Raw genomic sequence first — 24,118 nt, 5'->3', positions numbered from 1 at the left:
GTCTGTCTGTCTGTCTGTCTGTCTGTCTGTCTGTCTGTCTGTCTGTCTGTCTGTCTGTCTGTCTGTCTGTCTGTCTGTCTGTCTGTCTGTCTGTCTGTCTGTCTGTCTGTCTGTCTGTCTGTCTGTCTGTCTGTCTGTCTGTCTGTCTGTCTGTCTGTCTGTCTGTCTGTCTGTCTGTCTGTCTGTCTGTCTGTCTGTCTGTCTGTCTGTCTGTCTGTCTGTCTGTCTGTCTGTCTGTCTGTCTGTCTGTCTGTCTGTCTGTCTGTCTGTCTGTCTGTCTGTCTGTCTGTCTGTCTGTCTGTCTGTCTGTCTGTCTGTCTGTCTGTCTGTCTGTCTGTCTGTCTGTCTGTCTGTCTGTCTGTCTGTCTGTCTGTCTGTCTGTCTGTCTGTCTGTCTGTCTGTCTGTCTGTCTGTCTGTCTGTCTGTCTGTCTGTCTGTCTGTCTGTCTGTCTGTCTGTCTGTCTGTCTGTCTGTCTGTCTGTCTGTCTGTCTGTCTGTCTGTCTGTCTGTCTGTCTGTCTGTCTGTCTGTCTGTCTGTCTGTCTGTCTGTCTGTCTGTCTGTCTGTCTGTCTGTCTGTCTGTCTGTCTGTCTGTCTGTCTGTCTGTCTGTCTGTCTGTCTGTCTGTCTGTCTGTCTGTCTGTCTGTCTGTCTGTCTGTCTGTCTGTCTGTCTGTCTGTCTGTCTGTCTGTCTGTCTGTCTGTCTGTCTGTCTGTCTGTCTGTCTGTCTGTCTGTCTGTCTGTCTGTCTGTCTGTCTGTCTGTCTGTCTGTCTGTCTGTCTGTCTGTCTGTCTGTCTGTCTGTCTGTCTGTCTGTCTGTCTGTCTGTCTGTCTGTCTGTCTGTCTGTCTGTCTGTCTGTCTGTCTGTCTGTCTGTCTGTCTGTCTGTCTGTCTGTCTGTCTGTCTGTCTGTCTGTCTGTCTGTCTGTCTGTCTGTCTGTCTGTCTGTCTGTCTGTCTGTCTGTCTGTCTGTCTGTCTGTCTGTCTGTCTGTCTGTCTGTCTGTCTGTCTGTCTGTCTGTCTGTCTGTCTGTCTGTCTGTCTGTCTGTCTGTCTGTCTGTCTGTCTGTCTGTCTGTCTGTCTGTCTGTCTGTCTGTCTGTCTGTCTGTCTGTCTGTCTGTCTGTCTGTCTGTCTGTCTGTCTGTCTGTCTGTCTGTCTGTCTGTCTGTCTGTCTGTCTGTCTGTCTGTCTGTCTGTCTGTCTGTCTGTCTGTCTGTCTGTCTGTCTGTCTGTCTGTCTGTCTGTCTGTCTGTCTGTCTGTCTGTCTGTCTGTCTGTCTGTCTGTCTGTCTGTCTGTCTGTCTGTCTGTCTGTCTGTCTGTCTGTCTGTCTGTCTGTCTGTCTGTCTGTCTGTCTGTCTGTCTGTCTGTCTGTCTGTCTGTCTGTCTGTCTGTCTGTCTGTCTGTCTGTCTGTCTGTCTGTCTGTCTGTCTGTCTGTCTGTCTGTCTGTCTGTCTGTCTGTCTGTCTGTCTGTCTGTCTGTCTGTCTGTCTGTCTGTCTGTCTGTCTGTCTGTCTGTCTGTCTGTCTGTCTGTCTGTCTGTCTGTCTGTCTGTCTGTCTGTCTGTCTGTCTGTCTGTCTGTCTGTCTGTCTGTCTGTCTGTCTGTCTGTCTGTCTGTCTGTCTGTCTGTCTGTCTGTCTGTCTGTCTGTCTGTCTGTCTGTCTGTCTGTCTGTCTGTCTGTCTGTCTGTCTGTCTGTCTGTCTGTCTGTCTGTCTGTCTGTCTGTCTGTCTGTCTGTCTGTCCTTAAATCTTCCAACTAAATGTATAGGATTAAGTTGTCAGATCCGGCTTGTTCTGATTTCTATCTGCAAAAGAAATAACACTTTTCAGGAGGTTTTATCATGGTAAACTTAAAACTGGTTGACTAGATATAAAAACAAGGAAGAACGCTATAGTCGAGTACCTCGACTATCAGATACCCGTTACTCAGCTATATGGAGATATGCAAGCAGCAAAGCGAGATTAAAATGCGCCACCTACCGGCGGTATACAGATTTAAGCGTTATGGGCGTTAGAGTGGGCGTGGCAAATTTTTTTTTGGATCAATCGATAGGTATCGACGAGACCAATACATTTCAGTTAAAATTTTTTATCTAGCATGAAAATTGTGGGCGTCACAGGTTTTCGCGGTTTGTGGGCGTTAAAGTGGGCGTGGCAAACTTTTTTTTGGGTCAATCGATAGGTATTGATGAGAACAATACATTTCAGTTAAAATTTTTATTCTAGCATCAAAACTGTAGGAGCCACAGTTTTGGGCGGTTTGTGGGCGTTAGAGTGGGCGTGGCACTGTGCTGAAACAAACTTGCGCTGCGCAGGAATCTCAGGAATCTGCGTGCCTAATCCCAGTATTGTAACTCTCATAGTTTCCGAGATCTCAGCGTTCATACGGACAGACGGACAGACGGACAGACGGACATGGCTAGATCGACTCGGCTAGTGATCCTGACCAAGAATATATATACTTTGTGGGGTCGGAAACGCTTCCTTCTGCCTGTTACATACTTTCCGACGAATCTAGTATACCCTTTTACTCTACGAGTAACGGGTATAACAAGGAAGAACGCTATAGTCGAGTACCTCGACTATCAGATACCCGTTACTCAAAGGGAAATGGAGATATGCAAGCAGCAAACCGAAATTAAAATGCGCCACCTACCGGCGGTAGACAGATTTAAGCGTTATGGGCGTTAGAGTGGGCGTGGCAATTTTTTATCTAGCATGCAAATTGTGGGCGTCACACGTTTTCGCGGTTTGTGGGCGTTTAAGTGGGCGTGGTCAATTTTTAGGGCAATCGATAGGTATTGATGAGAACAATACATTTTAGTTAAAATTTTCTATCTAGCATCAAAACTGTAGGAGTTACAGTTTTGGGCGGTTTTTGGGCGTTAGAGTGGACGTGGCAGTCTCAAACTTGCGCTGCGTAAGAAGCTCAGGAATCTGTACGCCAAATCTCAATAGCCTAGCTCTCATAGTTTCCGAGATCTCAGCGTTCATCCGGACAGACAGACGGACAGACGGACAGACGGTCAGACGGACAGACGGACATGGCTAGATCCACTCGGCTAGTGATCCTGATCAAGAATATATATACTTTATGGGGTCGGAAACGCTTCCTTCTGCCTGTTACATACTTTCCGACGAGTCTAGTATACCCTTTTACTCTACGAGTAACGGGTATAAAAAGATTCTGGCAGAATTAGCATATTAATTGCTCCGCACCCTCCTAATAAGTATTTTAATGGGCCCCTCCACCTTCACTAATGTATGCTGGTTTTGGCACAATAAGCATAGGCATAGGCATAAATTAACCGATTTCAGTGGGTTTAGATGTCATAAAAGAGTATACTTAATTGTTGTGCTTCCTTATTTCCTGATCAGCATAAAAGGCATCAGCAAGACCCTAGAAGCATGTTATGTAGCCAAAAATAAAATTTATTAATTTATTTTATGTTTCCAAATGTTTCCACCAAAGGGGTCACAGTTATTAATTACAATACAACGTCTAAGAGAAGCAAAATAAGAGAAAACGCTTTAGTCGAATGCCGCGACTGTCAGGTACTCTTTACTCAGCTTAAGGGAGCAAAAGGGAAATGAAGCTATACCAGCATCAAAACGAGATTGTAAAAGGCTACCTACACCTACAGATTTTTGCGTTATGGGCGTCAGAGTGGGTGTGGCCAATTTTGTTCAGGTCGATCGATAGATATTGACGAGACCAATAAATTTCAGATAAAATTTTTCTTCTATTATAACCGTGGGCGCAAAAATTGTTCACGTCTTGTAGGCGTGGCACATTATAAGATATCAGATATGGAATTTAGATTTGAGTCCCCAACCCTCTATCTTTGATAGTTTTCGCTGTTAGAGTCGGAGTGGCAACTTTTTGTAAAGTCGGAAACGCTTTCTTCTACCAGATATTCGCTTTTCCACGAATTCAATATACCGTTTTACTTAACGTTAACAGTTATAGCAATAAAAGGCAAGATAACTAACGAACTACAAGACGTTTTATGTTTCTTCATTTTATCTTAAACAGGAATGTGCAAACTCATCTATTATTCCTTGCAGTGGCTAAAACACAGATTTTTGATTGTTCCAATTCTAACTACAACATAGTACTTGAGATAAAGGTTTTAGTACGAAAACAAGGGACAGAAAGAACAGAAGATTAATCATAGTAGGCAAAACACATAAATTATCCGAAGCATTCCCTAAGTCGCACATGCGGCAGCTACTAGATGTTCACCTACTATCAGTTAAGCGTCCATCATATAAGGCCAGAGCTTTGACATCCTTGGTACACTACTTAAGGTAGTTGCTGGGACACCAGATGCTCCATATTTTGAAAAAGTTCGAATATAAAGTTATTGATTTAAATAATAGCCAAAAAGTGACTAAGTCTGAAACTGAAAGACAGATAAACCAGATTACTGTTACAGTCACTCTTGCTAAATTAAGCAAAGTAAAACATACTATATTTGCCTATAAAGATTTAGAGGCCGCACTTGCCGAACATCGTGTGAGGTCGCCAAATTTTGTCTTATAGATTTTTCTAAGATACAAATCTGTTATTTTGAAGGCATTGTTAAATTAGAACAATATATACTAGCAATCCCTGCCGCGATGTAGTCAGCAACAATTAGCAAAGCATTGCTGGTGTTCGAAAGAGAAGAAAATGTGTTTAAAAGCTTAAATCAAGAAAGAACGCTATAGTCGACAGCCTCGACTGTTCAACTACTACCTGTTACTCAGCTGAAAAGAGTGCAAAGGAGATGGAGACATGCATGCAGCAAATCAGCTGTTTCAGAGATGGCATACATTATTTGCTGATATCTTGGAAACTACAAAGATAGAGAACTGGGAATTCACGATTTCCTCCTTAGCTTTGTACGCCCACTCTAACGCCTACAAGCCCCCCAAAAGTTTGAAGCCCACAATTTTCATGCTAGAAACAAATTTTAACTGAAATGTATTAGTCCCGTCAATACCTGTCGATTGACTCAACAAAAGTTCGCAACGCCCACTCTAACACCCACAAGCCGCCCAAAACAGTGGCACTCACAGTTCTCGTGGCAGAATTTTAGCTGAAGGGTATTTGTCTCGTAAATATCGATATCGATAATAATTGATTGACCAAATAGAAAGATTGCTACGCTCACTCCAACGCCCAAAAAAGCCCATATCGCTTGAAATCTGTCTGCCACCCATATAACCGTATATTGGTGGCACAGTACAATCTCGCTGTTACATCTTCATCTTCCTTTTGCGAATACGGAATATACGAATCGGTAAGAAATAAATCGACTTGGTGTTCAACGATGGGGTCAACATATATTGTTGGGCTGAACTTTGAATAAACTAAAAATATATAAAAATATGTCTGCACTTATGTAAAAATAGTTATTATTATTATTCGGTAATCCAAAGTTAATATACCGAACAATGAAGAACGCTATAGACAAGTACCTCGAAAAATAAAAAACGCGTTAATCAGCTAAAGGGACCAAATGGAAATGGAGATATGCAAGCAGCAAAGCGAGAATGAAATGCCCCACATACCTTCGATCTCAATGTATGGTTATGTGGGCGTTAAAGTGGGCGTGGAAAACTTTGTTTTTGGGTCAATCGATAGGTATTGTCTGGACTAATACATTTCAGTTAAAATTTGTTTCACAGCATGGACAACAAACTCATGATTTCGCTAGTCAAGTACCGGAAGAACCTTCAGCGCCTGAACCAGCAACGGCGTCGGGTCATTGTACTCGCGGCTGTGGACGTGGCAGACCCAGCAGGAGTACGGTGGCCCCAGCACGACAACCAAGACACCAGCCTCCTAAGCGCGGGGAAGTGTAACGGCCCACCGTCAAAACAACATAAAACAGAAAAAAAACCAAACATAGAACATTCCAAAACAATGGTCTTTTACTTGAAAGTCCTACTCCCGCAAAACTCCCGCACAAAGCAAACTGGTCACTTTAGTTTAGCGGAGATATCGATAGTCATCACCAGAACCGTGACCCGATAACAAGTTATCGAAGCGAGAATGTCACGATCGCTATGGTCACACTAAACGGCGCCTATATAAGCAGAGGCCCTGCCTTTCTAGGAAACCAGATTTTCGTAATTCAGTAAGTTCCCCGAGAAGTCAGGTTTCCGGCTCCCGACCTGGAAACGACACGGAATAGACGGCAGTTCGAAACTAACGATGCCCGACAGATCAAAACGAACGATGCTCTACACTCCCAAATTCCACTCGAAATCCAAGTAGATTGTTTCTTCCAACGACCCAGAACACTGCGACCTACTCGAACGACGAGACACGACGAAGCAAGCAGTCCACAACTCGGAACTTCCGCAGCGCCGACACAACGAAGCAACGAGTCCACAATTTGGCCCTTCCGCAGCCCCGACACGAAATCCAAGTAGATTGTTTCTTCCAACGACCCAGAACACTCGAACGACGAGACACGACGAAGCAAGCAGTCCAACACTCGGACCTTCCGCAGCGCCGACACAACGAAGCAACAAGTCCACAACTCGGCCCTTCCGCAGCGTCAACACAACAAAGCAAGCAGTACACAACTCGGACCTTCCGCAGCGCCGACACGACGAAGCAAGCAGTCCCCGACTCAGCCCTTCAGCTTGGCAGTACTCAACTCAGCCCTTTCGCAGCGCCGACACGACGAAGCAAGCAAGACGAAGCTCGGTCCTTCCGAGGCAGAGGCGCTTAGCCATCAACTATCTTGTATGCCCTAGCTCTATCCGATCGCAGTAAATATAAGCATATTTCACAGCGATCTCTATCTGTATCATTATATGGCGCCCAGCCATCAAATATCTATTATGCCCTAGCTTTATCCGATCGTAGTAAATATAAGCATACTTCACAGCATTCTTGCTCTGTATCATTATTGAGGAAAAGGAGGTGAAGCGATCTATTCAGAAAATAAATTAAACAAGGAAGAACTCTATAGTCGAGTACCTCGACTATCAGATACCCGTTACTCAGATACAGGGACCAAAGTGAAATGGAGATATGCAAGCAACAAAGCGAGATTGAAATGCGCCACCTACCGGCGGTAGACAGATTAAAACGTTATGGGCGCTAGAGTGGGCGTGGCCAATTTTTTTTGGGTCAATCGATAGGTATTGATGAGAACAATACATTTCAGCTAACATTTTTTTTCTAGCTTGAAAACTGTAGGCGCCACAGGCTTAGGCGGTTTGTGGGCGTTCGAGTGGGCGTGGCATATTCGCGAAACAAGCTTGCGCTGCTTACAAGGTTACGGAATCTTAATATGAAATCCCAATTCTCTATACTTCATAGTTGACGAGATATCCGCGTTCATACTTACGAATTTTTTAAGTTTGTGGGCAGTTTGTGGCCGACAAAGTGGGCGTGAAAAATTTTTTTTTGGGGCAATCCACGAATTCAATATACCGTTTTACTTAACGTTAACAGTTATAGCAATAAAAGGCAAGATAACTAACGAACTACAAGACGTTTTATGTTTCTTCATTTTATCTTAAACAGGAATGTGCAAACTCATCTATTATTCCTTGCAGTGGCTAAAACACAGATTTTTGATTGTTCCAATTCTAACTACAACATAGTACTTGAGATAAAGGTTTTAGTACGAAAACAAGGGACAGAAAGAACAGAAGATTAATCATAGTAGGCAAAACACATAAATTATCCGAAGCATTCCATAAGTCGCACATGCGGCAGCTACTAGAGGTTCACCTACTATCAGTTAAGCGTCCATCATATAAGGCCAGAGCTTTGACATCCTTGGTACACTACTTAAGGTAGTTGCTGGGACACCAGATGCTCCATATTTTGAAAAAGTTCGAATATAAAGTTATTGATTTAAATAATAGCCAAAAAGTGACTAAGTCTGAAACTGAAAGACAGATAAACCAGATTACTGTTACAGTCACTCTTGCTAAATTAAGCAAAGTAAAACATACTATATTTGCCTATAAAGATTTAGAGGCCGCACTTGCCGAACATCGTGTGAGGTCGCCAAATTTTGTCTTATAGATTTTTCTAAAATACAAATCTGTTATTTTGAATATACAATATATACTAGCAATCCCTGCCGCGATGTAGTCAGCAACAATTAGCAAAGCATTGCTGGTGTTCGAAAGAGAAGAAAATGTGTTTAAAAGCTTAAATCAAGAAAGAACGCTATAGTCGACAGCCTCGACTGTTCAACTACTACCTGTTACTCAGCTGAAAAGAGTGCAAAGGAGATGGAGACATGCATGCAGCAAATCAGCTGTTTCAGAGATGGCATACATTATTTGCTGATATCTTGGAAACTACAAAGATAGAGAACTGGGAATTCACGATTTCCTCCTTAGCTTTGTACGCCCACTCTAACGCCTACAAGCCCCCCAAAAGTTTGAAGCCCACAATTTTCATGCTAGAAACAAATTTTAACTGAAATGTATTAGTCCCGTCAATACCTGTCGATTGACTCAACAAAAGTTCGCAACGCCCACTCTAACACCCACAAGCCGCCCAAAACAGTGGCACTCACAGTTCTCGTGGCAGAATTTTAGCTGAAGGGTATTTGTCTCGTAAATATCGATATCGATAATAATTGATTGACCAAATAGAAAGATTGCTACGCTCACTCCAACGCCCAAAAAAGCCCATATCGCTTAAAATCTGTCTGCCACCCATATAACCGTATATTGGTGGCACAGTACAATCTCGCTGTCACATCTTCATCTTCCTTTTGCGAATACGGAATATACGAATCGGTAAGAAATAAATCGACTTGGTGTTCAACGATGGGGTCAACATATATTGTTGGGCTGAACTTTGAATAAACTAAAAATATATAAAAATATGTCTGCACTTATGTAAAAATAGTTGTTATTATTATTCGGTAATCCAAAGTTAATATACCGAACAATGAAGAACGCTATAGACAAGTACCTCGAAAAATAAAAAACGCGTTAATCAGCTAAAGGGACCAAATGGAAATGGAGATATGCAAGCAGCAAAGCGAGAATGAAATGCCCCACATACCCGCGATCTCAATGTATGGTTATGTGGGCGTTAAAGTGGGCGTGGAAAACTTTGTTTTTGGGTCAATCGATAGGTATTGTCTGGACTAATACATTTCAGTTAAAATTTGTTTCACAGCATGGACAACAAACTCATGATTTCGCTAGTGAAGTACCGGAAGAACCTTCAGCGCCTGAACCAGCAACGGCGTCGGGTCATTGTACTCGCGGCTGTGGACGTGGCAGACCCAGCAGGAGTACGGTGGCCCCAGCACGACAACCAAGACACCAGCCTCCTAAGCGCGGGGAAGTGTAACGGCCCACCGTCAAAACAACATAAAACAGAAAAAAAACCAAACATAGAACATTCCAAAACAATGGTCTTTTATTTGAAAGTCCTACTCCCGCAAAACTCCCGCACAAAGCAAACTGGTCACTTTAGTTTAGCGGAGATATCGATAGTCATCACCAGAACCGTGACCCGATAACAAGTTATCGAAGCGAGAAAGTCACGATCGCTATGGTCACACTAAACGGCGCCTATATAAGCAGAGGCCCTGCCTTTCTAGGAAACCAGATTTTCGTAATTCAGTAAGTTCCCCCAGAAGTCAGGTTTCCGGCTCCCGACCTGGAAACGACACGGAATAGACGGCAGTTCGAAACTAACGATGGCCGACAGATCAAAACGAACGATGCTCTACACTCCCAAATTCCACTCGAAATCCAAGTAGATTGTTTCTTCCAACGACCCAGAACACTGCGACCTACTCGAACGACGAGCCACGACGAAGCAAGCAGTCCACAACTCGGAACTTCCGCAGCGCCGACACAACGAAGCAACAAGTCCACAATTTGGCCCTTCCGCAGCCCCGACACGAAATCCAAGTAGATTGTTTCTTCCAACGACCCAGAACACTCGAACGACGAGACACGACGAAGCAAGCAGTCCAACACTCGGACCTTCCGCAGCGCCGACACAACGAAGCAACAAGTCCACAACTCGGCCCTTCCGCAGCGTCAACACAACAAAGCAAGCAGTACACAACTCGTACCTTCCGCAGCGCCGACACGACGAAGCAAGCAGTCCCCGACTCAGCCCTTCAGCTTGGCAGTACTCAACTCAGCCCTTTCGCAGCGCCAACACGACGAAGCAAGCAGTACGAAGCTCGGTCCTTCCGAGGCAGAGGCGCTTAGCCATCAACTATCTTGTATGCCCTAGCTCTATCCGATCGCAGTAAATATAAGCATATTTCACAGCGATCTCTATCTGTATCATTATATGGCGCCCAGCCATCAAATATCTATTATGCCCTAGCTTTATCCGATCGTAGTAAATATAAGCATACTTCACAGCATTCATGCTCTGTATCATTATTGAGGAAAAGGAGGTGAACCGATCTATTCAGAAAATAAATTAAACAAGGAAGAACTCTATAGTCGAGTACCTCGACTATCAGATACCCGTTACTCAGATACAGGGACCAAAGTGAAATGGAGATATGCAAGCAACAAAGCGAGATTGAAATGCGCCACCTACCGGCGGTAGACAGATTAAAACGTTATGGGCGCTAGAGTGGGCGTGGCCAATTTTTTTTGGGTCAATCGATAGGTATTGATGAGAACAATACATTTCAGTTAAAATTTTTATGCTAGCATGAAAACTGTAGGAGCCACAGTTTTGTGCGGTTTGTGGGTGTTAGGAATCTCAGGAATCTGCATACCTAACCCCGGTATTGTAGCTATTATAGTTTCCGAGATCTCAGCGTTCATACGGACAGACGGACAGACGGTCAGACGGACAGACGGACATGGCTAGATCGACTCGGCTTGTGATCCTGATCAAGATAATATATACTTTATGGGGTCGGAAACACTTCCTTCTGCCTGTTACATACTTTCCGACGAATCTAGTATACCCTTTTACTCTACGAGTAACGGGTATATTAAAATAAAGAGTCTGAGTCCAAAACCTTAACCCCCTAGCTCTTATAGTTTCCGAGATCACAACGTTCACACGGACAGACGGACATGGCTAGATCGACTCGGCTAGTGATGCTGATCAAGAATATATATACTTTACGTGGTCGGAGACGCTTTCCTCTATCAGTAACATACCTGTAAAAAAAAACGTTAAGGGAAATCTTTAAAAACATCTAATTCATTTAAAATTGTGTTGTCTTCTTTTTTGCGATCTAGAGGTTCAACTCTTCCAGGAACTGTCATCATTCTTCTAGGACTTTTTCACCTACTAATTTCTGATCTTTCTGTCCCTTGTTCCCATACCAGTACCCTTCACAGTCAATAATCTGAGTGTTGGCCAATGCAAGGAAAACTACTGTACATTTGTCTATGTGGATGAGATCACTATGTTGTTTTTTGTTTTTTGGAAAACACATGTTATTTCAAATTAACGGAACTGATTTTAAAAGCAATCAAACTATAATAGCCTTAAAACAGCTAGTGAAAACTCGAAATCAATTAGTTAGAAACTTATATTACCAAGTTCAACCAGCTCTATTATGAACATGAATCAGGGAACAAGATAAACGTTGTAATTAAAGAGTTAAATAAATTCATTAAAAAGACGGTGCCTTCTCAGCTGTCTTAACAAGAAAAATCATCAGTCGCCAAGAGGGCGCTGTCTTATCATCCCCTTTTGAAGAATACTCGTATGCCTTGAATGCTTAATTACTAGCACCTGTTCTTGATTTATTATGCCGATCGTATTTTCCCATATACTCTTCATAGACATGATCGTGACATTTTTATGACATCTAAGCCCATTAAAATCAGTTTATTTGTAGATTATGCTTGTTGTGCTGGAATACATTAGTTAAGGTGGCGGAGGCCATAAATATGCTAATTAGTAAGGGGGTGGTGGCTCAGAACTACTAGTTTGTGTAGAAACGGACAGACGGATGAATATGCAGCCATTTATTCCTTTCGCTCTCGATTATAACAATTAACATTATTATAACTATTTAGTGAATGGTCCGATTTAAATAACGTTTGGTATGTGGGTGGGTATTGATAATAAGAACAAAATAAAATCAACAAAACTGTGGGTGCTGGATAGGTTTCAGAGTAATGGGCGTTTGTGAATCAAACTTTCACTGCGCAAGAATCCCAAGAATCTGCATGCTTAATACAAAGATTCTGGCCATATAATTTTTTGACAGCCCTAGTGCTTATATTATATAGCCTTTCACTTTTCTATGTTTTCGAATCTTGAAATAGTTTTTAAAAAGCTAATAAAAAACTGCGCGATAAAATAATAATATTATAATATTACCCCATTTTCAGGTGATGAAAATATTATGTTGGGATACCGTAAATCACAAAGTTTACTTTTTGGCTACTCAAGATAAGAAGCCCGGTCAACAGCATTTATACTCTGTTAAGGATCCAATTCACGATGATATTAGAAAGTAAGGAAACAAACAATGTATTAATTTATTATTTTGAAATGTATTTTCATCAACAGAATTGAACCACAATGTATTACATGTGAATTAGGCGAAGATCTTTGGAGTAGTCGCTACTATTATACAAACTGTTCACATTTTGAAGCCTTTATAACACCCACTTTCGGGGTTGCAACAATCTATGGAATTGAGTTCTACATTTTGGAATGCCAAGGCCCTGGGCTACCTGTATCAGGAGTTCATATGCACAAAAATCACAGTTTGGTACAGATTTTATATGACACAAGGCCATTTTATACAGAAAGGCTACAAAAGCTTGCACTACCGACTCAGCGATCTTTTGAAATACCATTAACGCATGGAGGACGAGCTCAAGTTCAGTTACTGCTTCCACCCAGCTGGCGAGAAGAGTTACGAGATGCTGCTTTTCCAGTTATTGTTGAAGTGTACGCAAGTTAAACAAAATATTATCCGTTCAAACTTTTTATTTTATTTAATATAATGCATTTATCTACGTTTATACCGGCTAACGAAGTCTATGTTCAACTTCTTTAGAAAATTATTAAAAAATAGATTATAAGGTGTGCCACAAAAATCGCTTGCTATAATAGTTTTAAGTGTCACACAACAACAACTGATTTACATTTTTAAATTTCATTTCATTCCTTTTAAGATGTATTTCAGTCCATTGTCCTTCTTATCACTGTTCCTTTTTTTTGTTTAAACGGTTCACGGATGTTTTGGCTTCCATGGCCAAAAGAGTAGTGAACGGCGCCTTTTTTGGCTTTTTAAAAAAGTTGTCGCAGTTTGTGTCAATTTATAACATTTTATTTCTGGTTCACCCGACTTGACTTGAAGCATACACTTTGATTAGTCTTTAACGTAGAGTTAAGTGACCGTTTAGGTTGCTCTAGTGAGTTTAACTTTCTGTACAAAGTCTGTCTGTATAAGGATTGGGCCATTTATTGAAAAAATCACCCACAAAATTAGTTCAAGCCGAGATAGTAAAATAACCGTTTTTAAATTTTAAAATAATATCGCCATTAGACGTCCTTAATTTTGACAGGGGCGTCGTTTTACTCGTAGAGTAAAAGGAAGTATTTGTTTTGTCGGAAGGTATGTGAGAGGTAGAAGGAAGCGTTTCCCCATACTGTATATATTTTCTCGATCAGAATCACAAGACTAAAAAAAAATGTTGACTGAAAAACTTGTCCACGCCCACTCTAACGCCCATAACGCTTTAATCTCTCTGCCCCGCACTTAACCATCTATTGAAATCGGTGAAAGGTGGCGTTTTATAATCTGGCTTTGCTGCTTTCCTATATCCATCTCCCTTTTTCTTCATTTAGCTGAGTGACGGGTATCTGGTAGTCGAGGCACTCGACTTTATCATTCTTCCTTGTTTATTAGTGCACTACGTGTTGAATTTACCAAGGGTGAAAGTGAATCAAGTTACACAAAACACACAAATATAACTTATTGTATGCTAATAAAAACAAGAATTAAGCGTTCTTACACAAAACAAGGAAGAACGCTATAGTCGAGTACCTCGACTATCAGATACCCGTTACTTAAAGGGAAATGGAGATATGCAAGCAGCTAAGCGAGATTAAAATGCGCCACCTACCGGCGGTAGACAGATCTAAGCGTTATGGGCGTTAGAGTGGGCGTGGCAAATTTATTTTTGGATCAATCGATAGGTATTGACGACACAAATACATTTCAGTTAAAATTTTCTATCTAGCATCAAAACTGTAGGAGTTACAGTTTTGGGCGGTTTGTGGACGTTAGAGCGGGCGTGGCAGTCTACTGAAACAAACTTGCGCTGCGTAAGAAGCTCAGGAATCTGTACGCCAAATCTCAATAGCCTAGCTCTCATAGTTTCCGAGATCTCAGCGTTCATCCGGACAGACAGACGGACAGACGGACAGACGGACATGGCTAGATCGAATCGGCTAGTGATCCTGATCAAGAATATATCACACCGCTCAATAAGTTCCCGGCCTAACAAGGAAAAACACTTTTTTTTTTGAAAATTTTGTTTTATTCATCAATATAGTTTCCATCTACGGCTATACACTCAGTCCAGCGCTTCTCCAACCTTTCTATGCCATTTTTGTAGAAAGATGAACTTTTACCCTCAAAATAGGTCTCAGTATCGACAATCACCTCTTCATTTGATAAATATCTCTTGCCTTGGAGGTGCTTTTTGAGATCTGAAAAAAGCCAGTAGTCACTGGAGGCCATATCTGGAGAATAAGGTGGGTGCGGCAGAAGTTCGAACCTCAATTCACTCAATTTCACCATTGTTGCCATAGACTTGTGGCATGGTGCATTATCCTGGTGAAACAGTGGTTTCTTCTTGGCCATATGTGGCCTTTTTTCCTTGATAACGCGATCCAATCGATCCAGCAGTTTTATATAATATTCGCTGTTTATTGTTTTACCTTTTTCCAGGCAGTCTATAAATAAAATCCCATGTGCATCCCAAAATACAGAAGCCATAACCTTACCCGCCGGTATTTGTGTTTTGGGACGCTTCGGAGGGCTTTCACCGGCTACCACCCACTCAGAAGACTGACGACTGGATTCTGGAGTATAGTGGTGTATCCAGGTTTCATCCATGGTTACGTAACGGCGAAAAAAATCGGTCCTATTGCGCTTCAACATGCTTAAACACGTCTCGGAAGCATCGATGCGTTGTTGCTTTTGGTCCGGTGTTAGCAATCGCGGCACCCACTTCGAGCAGAGCTTTCTCATGTCCAAATGTTCATGTAATATCGTAAACACACTGCCTTCCGATATCTTTGAGGCAGGAGAGGAGGAGATAGCTGTCCTTTAATTTCAATTTGCGATCGGCCAATACCATTTTTCGGATTTTTGCCACATTTTCTGGCGTAACTGCTGTTTTTGGGCGACCACTGCGTTCAGCGTCTTTGGTTTTCACACGACCACGTTTAAATTCATTGTACCAATCTTTGATGGTTGATTTTCCCGGAGAAGAATCTGGGTAATGTTTATCAAGCCAAGCTTTTGCTTCTACTGTATTTTTTCCTATCAAAAAACAGTGCTTAATCAGGACACGAAACTCCTTTTTTTTCCATATTGTAGAAAAACCCAAAGGTTGTATTACTTAAAAATTTGTAACTTAAAAGCACGTGGTCACAGAGTTGTATAATTTTTACACAGAGCTTATGATAATCGACACTTTCGATAAAAAATATCTATATTTGCTTACTACTGCTCCTTATATGTCCGGCCGCGAACTAATTGAGCGATGCGATATATACTTTATGGGGTCGGAAACGCTTCCTTCTGCCTTTCCGACGAATCTAGTATACCCTTTTACTCTACGAGTATCGGGTATAAAAAGGTATAATGTTTTCTTGGTAAAATTGTTGACATAATATATGTAGAGAAAGGCTTCCGTTGCTTCCGTAAATTTATTTATTGGTTATTAATAGTTTATTCTTCGATTAATACACATCATTGATACAGTTCACATACTTAAGTTGACACATTAATTATTACTGAGACACACTCGACCTTCCTCTGCTGGTGCTCAATCTCTACTCCACTCTTGCGCAATTTGCACGCTTTTTAACACTACCGAAAAATGTTACGGAACAGAACAACTGATCTGTTATTAATAGGGCTGCCAATCCTACATATACATCAAGCGTAAAAAGGAACATAAGCGACAAATCAATTGTTTTCCAATACGTCATTCAATTCGCAGAAACCATGTAAAGACCGAATTCTTTTTCCCAGATCGGAAAAGGAATGGGATCAAAAGGAGAAGGAGAGGGAAGAAGAATACTACAACAAGGCGAAATTTAAGAAACCATATAAGCACGCAGACCTCGTTCGCCGTTACTCAAAGAGAAAAGGGTATACTAGATTCGTCGCAAAGTATGTATTAGTTAAAAGGAAGCGTTTCCGGCCCCATACAAATTATATATTCTTGATCAGGATCACAAGCCGAGTCGATCTAGCCATGTCCGTCTGTCCGTATGAACGTTGAGATCTCTCACACCATAAAAGCTTGAGTGTTGGGACTTGGAATGAATAATCTTGGGCCTCCTGCGCAGCGCATGTTTGTTTCGGCAGGGTGCCACGTCCTTTCTATTGCCCACAATCGACCATAACATTAGCCCGTCCAGCGCCCACATTTTTTTATATTTTGTAATGTATATAAGAGATTGTTCTCAATTATCAATACCCATCTATATATATGCCAAAAATTATTGAAATCGGACGTTATAAAGTTATAACCAAATAAAAATCAATATTTTGCAAATTAATTCGAGATTGCACCACGCATGCATCCGTCCGTTTCTACGCAAACTAGTCTCTTAGTTTTAAAGCTATCGGGCTGAAGCTTTCCCAAAAGTCTTTTTTCTTTTGCAGCTAGTATATAAGTCGGAACCAGCCGGATCGGACAACAGTATCTTATAGCTACCATAGGAATTATCGGTAAAAAAAATTAAAAAAATATATTTCTTTGGTGTTTTTAACATATAAACTCCTACGCTTGGAAATCATAGTTTTTAAATAGTTCTTAATTTCGAATTAAATTTTTTCAAGATCGGACGACTATATTATATAGCTGCCATAGGAACGATCGGAAAATTGGTGGGAAAATAACATGAAACAAATTAAAGCTTCGGTGTTTTTTTACATACAATCTCCTACGCTTGGAAATAACATTTCTAAATGATTTCTGAATTTCAGATCAGAAATCAGACGACTATAAGATATAGCTGCCATAGAAACGATCGTAAAATTGGTGGGAAAATAATATGAAACAAATTATAGCTTCGGTGTTTTTTAACATATAACCTCCTACGCTTGGAAATAACATTTTTTAATTAGTTCTGAATTTCAAATTTTAATTTTACTATATCATATAGCTGCCATATTAACAACCGGAAAATTTTTAGAAAAATATTGTGGAACAAATAATAGCTTCGGTTCTTATTGACATATCTTTTACTATTGGGAATATCATTTCTTGTATTTTTCAGAATTTTGTATTAAATTTAATAACAATAAAGGGTATACAAACTTCGGCGTGCCGAAGTTAACTTTCTTTCCTTTTTTTTTGCTATTGGCTTTAGAAAATAAAACAAGGAAGAACGCTTTAGTCGATAGTCTATAGTTATTGACGAGATCAATATATTTTAGTTAATATTTTTATCTAACATCAAAACTGTATGATCCACAGTTATGGACGGTCTGTGGGCGTCAGGCGAGCGTGGCATTCTATTGTCGCGTACAAAGCTAAGGAATCTTAATTTAAAATCCCAACTCTCTGTCTTTGAGAGTTTTTATTTCTATCAAGAAAACTGTTTGTTGGCGGCAGAGCGGGCGAAGCATGTTCGCGTAACAAACTTGCGCTGCTTACGAAGATAAGGAATCTCAACCGTCTAGCTCTTATTGTTTCCGAGATCACAGCGGGCAGGATTAGACTAACTCGGGTAGTAATGCTGATCAAGAATATATACTTAATAGGGTCGGAGACGCTTTCCACTACAATTTACCCTTTAAATCTACGAGTAACGGGTATAACAATAACTTTAATGTCAATAAATCCGAAAAAAAGTAAGTCTTCATAGCCTACACAATCTTTGTCACGAAAAGTACTGTTGGAAATATGATGGTGCCTTTTTCAGTTTCAAATTTAATTTACAAATTGCATCATCCCATATTCCGACTCTCTTGAGTCATTCTCTTAATCAGTTTTTGAGATAAACCTCTTAGGATGAGGCAGGGCAGTCCGTTTTTGAGAATTGAGTCGAGCAGTTCCACTAAGTTAAAAGTAAAGAGCTATGAACTAATACTAAGCTCGACCTATAACTATGCAATAGTGATTAGGAGAAGATAAATATTTTCCGGGCCAGAAAAACACTAAGTTCGTCAGTGGACCCCGAGGTCATTATAAAAATGGAAAACTACCATGTCACGCTATTACGATCCATCGGAGCTTACCAACGCGTTGGTACGTTGCAACGTACGGCTAAACAACAACTTAGATTACAGCTGATAGGGTTCGACTCACAAGCCGCTTTCTATATTAATGAACAGTTTTAGGAGAGCACTGTATTATTTATAAAGAGGCCATGAAGCTTAAAAGACATAAAATGTTGTCTACTCGCAGAGGCCTTGTGCATGTCCGCTGCGGTGGCAATGCATTATACCGCATCGAGCGCATGGATGAGCTTTTAGCGCTCTCTCGTGATCTGAGCGTACAAACAGAAGCCGCTCTTGATCATCTTAATCGGCTACAACTTTTGCTGTTTCATGTCATGCTGGTGGTGTCGCTATTTATGTGAACAAAAAATTGAATTCTACCATTAAATGAAAGCACCCACTAGACAGCGAAATCGAATATATATTTTTAGAACTCTCAGGTAAAGATCTGCCTTCGAAAGCACTGATTGGATAATTGCTCTCTTGATAAATGTTCTGCGTGAAATATCTGTTTACTATACACATGCTATTATTACTGGCGACCTGAATAGCAATATCTTAGGGAAAAAACATCTACTTGATAGTTTTGAATCTATTGGCCTGTTTTTAGTTAATGTACATATTCCAACTCTTCTTGACCTTTTTTTTTAATGTCCCTAATAAGATTGTATTGTATGACCAAGTCTGTGTACCAGTTTTCTCTAATCATGACCTCATCTTTCTGACGTATGAGTTGACCTTAGCTTATAATTCTGACACTTTCGTATTAAGGGATTATAAAAATATTACCTACACTCAACTGGAAGTAGAATATAGCAATTGTGATTGGACGTCCAAACATATGTCTCCCAACATCCAGCATCAATTGAATATATTAAAAGCAACAGCGATAAGCTTTATAACAAATGTGTGTTAATAAGGGAAGAAACGATCCATCCAAAGCCAAATTCTTGGTTTACCCATAACAATAAAACAAATATAGCGATCCGTGACGCAACCTACAATAAGTGGAAGCGATATAAAACCATTTTTTATACCCGTTACTCGTTGAGTAAAAGGGTATACTAGATGTATGTAACACGCAGAAGGAAGCGTTTCCGACCCCATAAAGTATATACATTCTGTCACATACATCCCATACTTATGCGTATATGTACAGGGGAATATGTGTGTTGCTGTTGGTTTATAATTACACTAACTCGTGTTATTAGTTATAGTATTTTAATGATAAAGAAATGGATTACAAAATATGAATAGATATTTCGGCTTATGAAATTTGTACGTTGCGATGTGTCGTTCTCGCGGAGCTGACGTTGCTCGTGTCGATCTCGTTCCACAATTACTCGCCAACTGGCTTCGGAGTTGCCACACAGTTGCTGTTCAATGCTTCCCCATCGGAACTGGATCGTGACAGCTCGGCCAATCCTGCATTCGGATCGTCCTCGATTCGATCATCGTCGGGAACATCCAGCTCAGGGATGTTGGAGCACCACGGCTTGATTTTGTCAGAGGAATAGACAGAACAGTATTTACGTAATGTAATCTGAATACCTGGGATGTCTTCGATTACATAACGATCATTTCCAAGGACCTTGACGACGATATAGGGTCCTCGGTAACGTGGTTCGAGCTTTTGCGACTCGCCTGTAGCAGCTGGTTCGTTTTCAACGACTACAAGATTACCTGTGGAGTAGATAGAAGGGTTAGCGTGTTTCGTGTCAAACCGTTGTTTCCATTTAGCTCGCTCGCTTGCAATATTGACGAGCACTTGGTTTCTGTTGTCGATGACAAATTCCTTCTCATATTTTCCCAAATCGGCGTGTATAGCTGCCGTGAGATGGTTCTGGACGACGTCAATAGGATTAAAGTTAAACACCAAATCAATGGCTGAATCCTGATGTTTCGTTCTCTTGAGAGTTTACACTCCACTGAAGATTGTGTAAAGTCAGATCCCAATCCTTCGGGTTGTCGTTCATGGCACGTACATAATTGAGAATAGTTTGGTTTGCTCGCTCGACTTGTCCATTTGCACGAGGTGTTCGCACAGCGTTTTTAATGTGTTGAATCTGGTTGTGCTTGCAGTACTCTTCAAATTGTTTTGAGGTAAACGCTGTTCCACAATCGGATATTATTATCGTTGGCAGACCGAAGTAGCTAGAAACTTCATTTAAAATGTTCAGCACAGGCAGGGTTTTTGTGTTTTTAACTGGCCTTACAATCAGATATTTACTAAGGGATCGGATATGGCTAGTATATGGGTATTTCCGCGTTTGCTTCGAACAAACGGTTCCAAATGATCCATGTGTAGCCTGTGAAATGGTACTGGATCGGTGTCATTATAATGCATGCAACCTTCGGGCTTGCCTCCTTTGGATTTGTAGTAGCAGCATTGATTGCATGTTGAGATATATTCTTTCACGTATTTCCGCATTCTTGGGAACCAGAATTTTTGTTGAATTCGTCCGATTGTTTTGTCAAGACCGAAATGTCCAAAATCATCATGACACATCTTAACAATGCGCCACCTCACGTTCTTTGGTACAACGAAAGCTATTCCTTTTTCGACCTTGCGATATAGACGGTGATTTTTGATTACGTAATCAGCTTGAAGTTGCTTTAGCTGATTTCCGGTACGATGTCCTTTCAATACAGCAAATATTTGAACAAGGTCCTCATCCTGAAGCTGCATAGTTAAGAACCAGTCATCGACGTCCGTAATCATGGTGCGCACTACTTCTTGTAAGGATTTTCCAGGAGGCCAATCGGGAGCGCGGCTCATGGCATCCACATGGGCCATTTTACTGCCATCACGATGAACAAATTCGCAGTCGTAGTCCAGTATTTTAATCCACCAACGTGCGACTTGCGGGATTAATTCTTTATTGAGTTTTACCTTAGCGATGGCGGAACAATCAGTAACGAGTCGGAAGGGTTTTCCTAGAATATACACCCTAAACCTTTGTAGTGTTTCTACGACGGCCAACGTCTCGAGTTCATAGCTATGGTATCTACTTTCCGCGTCAGTACAGTGCCTACTAAAATAGCAGACAGGTCGCCAATTCGTTTTGTCTTCAGATTGCAATAGGACTCCTGCTAGTCAGATCGCTCAAGCATCTGTGTGTACCTCATGATGTGCTGCAAAGTCATACAGAACCAGAACAGGAACACAGCACAATTTGTCGATTAGCTCGTTAAAAGCCCGTTGCTGGTCATTTCCCCAATCAAAACTGTTTTGGTCTGATTTCCGCATCAATCGTGTAAGGGGTCTTGTTATTAAGGAGTAGTTTTCAACAAACTTTCGAAAGAATCCTGTTAGACCCAAAAATCGTCTAACATCCTTTACGTTATTGGGGACTTTGAAGTTTTTGATAGCGCTCACCATGTTTTGTCCAGGAGTGATACCATCTTTGTTGACAATATGGCCCAAGAAAGTTATTTCTGATTGAAGAAACTTGCATTTGTCATAGCGAAGTGTTAAGCCGCTCTCTTTAAGAATTCGAAAGAATTTTTCGAGTCGTTGGATACCCTCATCAAACGTTTTGCTGGAAACTATCACGTCGTGTAAATATGCGAGTACCTCACCTGGCTCCATGCGTTTGACTACTTTGTTCATGACCGCTTGAAAAACTGCTGGGGCATTGACGAGACCGAACGGCATCCTGTTATATTCGTAGTGGCCGTCTGAAGTTACAAATGCTGTGAATTGCTTGGATGATTCGCAAACCTCAACTTGATGATATCCCATACGCAAGTCCAGCTGAGAAAAATAGGTATTCCCGGCTAATTGGGCAAATTGTTCCTCCAGATTTGGCATTGGAAACGGTATTTTGACGGTTATACTGTTGAGACGTCGGTAGTCGACGCAAAGACGATGTTCACCATTCTGTTTTTTAACGACGACAATTCCAGATGCATAAGGAGAGTCCGAAGGACGAATGATATCACTATCGAGTAACTCGGAGATAATATTACCGACGACAGGTCTAAGTGCAAAAGGCGTACGGTAGGGCTTAGTGTAGCAAGGAACGTTTGATGTTAAAGTTATTTCCATTTTGGTTAGAGAACATTTGCCGAGCTCGTTAGCTTTCTCCGCCAAGCAAGAATTGTTTTCCAATATCAATCCGTTTATGAGTTCGTTCTCAACTGAGGAACGCTCTTGGCTTGTTTAAATTTTTCGAATATTCTCTACGTAACACTCGTTACCGAGGATGATCAATTTGTTTCCATCGCGACAAAGGATATCCTTACCCAAAAGTACATTTTCGGTTATTAGTTTATCTTCTACGACCAAGACTTCAACTTCGTACTCAGAATCGTCAATCACAATTTTCACGAAAAGTTTCTGTGTGCAAAGGAATTTCCCACCACCAAATCCGTTCAGAGTAACAGCACATCGTTGTAGAACACCTACGTTTTCGGCGAATGATTTACGAATTAGCGTTCGCGTACTGCCTGGATCTACGAATGCGACGGCTTCATTGCCGTTTACCAAGATCAATTTGGAGATTTCCGAATCAGAATCAGAGTCAAGTTTATTAATTTTTGGACCTGTTTTTGTGTTATCGGGGCAGCTGGCAGAATCGTGTGTTGTGCGATTGCAGTGCGTGCAACGAGGCTTGCGCTGGGGCTCAGGACATTTCGACGAATAATGTCCAACGTTCTGACAATTGTAGCATTTAAGCGATACTTCGACTTTATCGTTAAAAGGACGTTTTGTAACCAAGGATGCATTCGGCTTATGAAGGCTGACGTTAAGATCCCGTTTGTTTGACATTTGACTGGCGTTATGCTTTATGATATTATGCGCTGAGTATGCAAGAATATCGCGTAGGAGTTCGTTACCCGTTAATCCCGTTGATAATGTGTGTGCAAGTTGATGCATCTGGTAGCTCACCCTTTTTACCTAAGGCTAGCATCTTGTAGAAATAATCTGACGGTGACTCGGTGGAATCTCTATGCGTTTTTGACATCTTAAGGTGAACGTCTGCCGGATTGCTAAGACATGGAAAGTCATTTAAAAATCTTGCAGTAAACTGGGGCCATGTTTGAAATATTTGATCCGTAGAGTCTACCCAATAACCAGCAGCACCCAGCATCTTTTGTTGGACTGCAAATATTACCTTACGATCGTCCCAACGATAAGCGCTACGAAGGGAGTTAACACGCTTTACAAATTGATGTGAGTTCAAGGATTTACCAGACGATGGGTTGAATTCCGGAAGCAGCGCGACAATATCACTGATGTTTCCATAAGAGGGATAAAGGTTTTCATTGCCAGTAGGGATCCTGTTATCCAAGTAGCCAGCACGAGCATACGGATACTCGTTATACATCGGTTGATGTATTGGAAAAGTACTGTATTGATTAAAATCGTTTCCCGAAGTTCCAAAATTTCCAAAATTTGAGTAAGTGAATGTGCAAAGTGCATGTTGTGTAGTTGAGTTGGGTAGATATCGTTCTGCTGTGATTGAGACGTTGCCAAGTTTACGTTTGGGACATTCGTTAATTTTTGCACATGCATCTCGCTGGATTGTAGGTCGATTTCTTGTTGTTGCCGTTTTTCATCATGCCTCTGACTCGTTGTATAGCTACCGTTGGCTGGCTGAACTTCGTCTACTGTTGCAGATTTTTCGATTGGTGATGATATTACGGAGGGGTGAAAAGATCTCTCCTGAAGCTCTCGCACCGTTTTCTCTAGCTCA

The 24,118-nt window shown here is 41.2% G+C and overlaps 1 long non-coding RNA gene across 1 annotated transcript in view; it reads left to right on the top strand.

Moving 5' to 3' along the window:
- The first annotated feature begins 12,321 nt into the window (after positions 1 to 12,321).
- LOC118878801 (uncharacterized) overlaps positions 12,322 to 24,118 on the top strand; it is a 60,279-nt gene continuing 48,482 nt past the window's right edge. Inside the window, exons 1-2 of the long non-coding RNA XR_010655363.2 lie at positions 12,322 to 12,446; positions 12,503 to 12,889. This is a non-coding gene — a long non-coding RNA (uncharacterized lncRNA). The remainder of the gene's footprint in view (positions 12,447 to 12,502; positions 12,890 to 24,118) is intronic.

Source organism: Drosophila suzukii, unplaced genomic scaffold (genome assembly GCF_043229965.1).
Source record: "Drosophila suzukii unplaced genomic scaffold, CBGP_Dsuzu_IsoJpt1.0 scf_33, whole genome shotgun sequence".
Classification (NCBI taxonomy): Eukaryota; Metazoa; Arthropoda; class Insecta; order Diptera; family Drosophilidae; genus Drosophila; species Drosophila suzukii.
This window is presented reverse-complemented; position numbering and strand designations above follow the sequence as displayed.